Below are 2,500 nucleotides of genomic sequence, written 5' to 3'. Positions count from 1 at the left end.
TTGAACTATTCCAACTTGTTTATCCGCATGGCGAACATTTGCTGCATTGAACATTAAAGTTCCACTTCGCTCTCCCCTACGTGGGTCTGAGCTTCACTCTCAGGGAAAAAATATGCCACATTGGTTAGGGAAACCCGGTTTCATCACGCTATGTGCCCTGCACCACCAGCTTAGCGTGAATGCTTCGAGTTTCCCTAAGAAGTTCGATTGGTCTTGCAGAGTTTAAAGACAACGAAGCTTAGTTTCAAGCAATGATTTAATATACGCGTATTAAAAACCCTTAACTGTTACAACTTTTATGCTTGAAACCATCGCAACGAAGTCTTTGGGTCCGTAGACCCGTGATGTACTGCTCCAGGAAACGTTTTGAAAGAGTGGAAACTCAAAATCATAGGTTAAGATCATCGGCAGAACCCACCAGACACCACTTTTGCTTCATAAGTTCGGCCTATAGTCATATGACGATTTTCATCGGGGAGGGGACGTATGACCCAAACGGGGGCTTATATGACCCACGGACACTGCAAACCATGCTCCTACGACTAAATAGAGGTTAAAACTACGATTTGGTGAAATCTTCATTTTTGACCTCGGAGCAAGGTACCTTCCCTATAGTAGGCAATGAGTAAATGATCATAATCCCAGGAGGGCAAAAAATGGGAACCCGAGAGGAAAGCGCTGTTGGCGCGCCTAAGCTAGTGGCCCGTAGAGTAAAAAGGGTACCCCCAACAAAGTTGTCGTTTCACGTTCTGGTTTCACTTTTCATCATCTAGGGTGCGTTCCTGACACGTTTTGAGGGGTTTTAGCAAAAAAAAATTTTTCGACTACTCGAGCTCTCTGGCCCGTTCGGTGCACATTTTTGAAAAAAGCTAGGGAGCTGCCCCTAGGTTCGGGGTGTCACAAAATGTTGAAAAGTGGTCGAAAAACCACTATCCAGAATCGGATGTAGAATCGTTAGACGAACTTAAAATTGTTCTACGACACCCATCTGCGACGTTTAGTATTCGAGATATAGCACTTTGTAGGTCTGACCGAGCAATTTTTGTTCCGCGCACTTTGTGCACCGTACACTTTGATGTTTGTATGAAAAAGTACCCTACCTAGGGACGCGTAGAGCAAATTTGTACCCCCGGGCATGTTGTCGATTGACATTCTGGTTTCACTTTTCATCATCTAGGGTGCGTTCCTGACACGTTTTGAGGGGTTTTAGCAAAAAAAAATTTTTCGACTACTCGAGCTCTCTGGCCCGTTCGGTGCACATTTTTGAAAAAAGCTAGGGAGCTGCCCCTAGGTTCGGGGTGTCACAAAATGTTGAAAAGTGGTCGAAAAACCACTATCCAGAATCGGATGTAGAATCGTTAGACGAACTTAAAATTGTTCTACGACACCCATCTGCGACGTTTAGTATTCGAGATATAGCACTTTGTAGGTCTGACCGAGCAATTTTGTACTGAAATGTATGGTGAACATGTAATTCATTAAATAACATTGACTTGCATCGTGCCCTACTTCATCGGCACAGCTGTTATTGAATATCTTTAGTGGAAATGGATTGAGTTTGACCATTTTAAGCCCATTTCCTATGCCGTGCACCAACATTGTGTACCGATCAGGGAAAGTACGCTACGTACGCGTTCATGGATGTCGATGTTGGTACAAGTTGCCTTTCGGGATAGCCGTGCACCAAAACTGTGTACCGATCAGGGAAAGTACAAGACGGAGGGTGCAGCTCGAGCGTACGCGTTCATAGATGTCGATGTTGGTACACTTGCACCAAAATTGTGTACCAATCAGGGAAAGTACAACACGGAGGGCGCAGCCCGGGCGTACGCAATCATGGATGTCCATGTTGATACAATCTACGTGTACGTACCTAGTTTTTGTAGGAAAAGTTGCAATTAAGTGCTTGCATGCTTAAAATGCTCATCTCAACCGGTCACCTTTTGGCCTGCCCTTTTATAACAGAAACCTAGAAAGATACTCGAGATTTTTGTGTTTTTCCATTCGCCCGGGACGACGAAATGAGCTATGTGCACATCGTGCAGAAAATTGTCTTCGCCACGCATGTTTTTGTCCATCCACTCATATAATCACCCGCATTTGTGTTCAACACGGACGGCGCAGCCCGAGCGAACGCGTTAATGTTTATGTTTGTACACACTGCTTGTACGATTCTAGGATTTGGTAATTGCGTCACAGTGCCCGACCGTCGCGGACACCATTCTTGGACAGAAGTCCTAGTACGTAGAGTACTTTCCCTAGGTATGTGCTCGTTCGTGACTATCGTTGCGTGCTTACGGACACGCTTGGGTATGTTTACCATACAAGGTTTACTAGGGAAACCTGGGAAGGACGCTTGCCCTCCCGTCGCGGACACCATTCTTGGAAAGAAGTCCTAGTACGTAGCGTTCCTTATTTTACTTGATCAGTTTGTAATGCATTCGCTTTGTTCCATCGACTTCTGCTACTGCTCACTAAGGGGTGTTCGTTTGCGATGTGT

This window comes from Anopheles coluzzii (assembly GCF_943734685.1).
Source record: "Anopheles coluzzii chromosome X unlocalized genomic scaffold, AcolN3 X_unloc_74, whole genome shotgun sequence".
NCBI lineage: Eukaryota > Metazoa > Arthropoda > Insecta > Diptera > Culicidae > Anopheles > Anopheles coluzzii.
Note: the sequence above shows the minus strand (reverse complement) of the source record.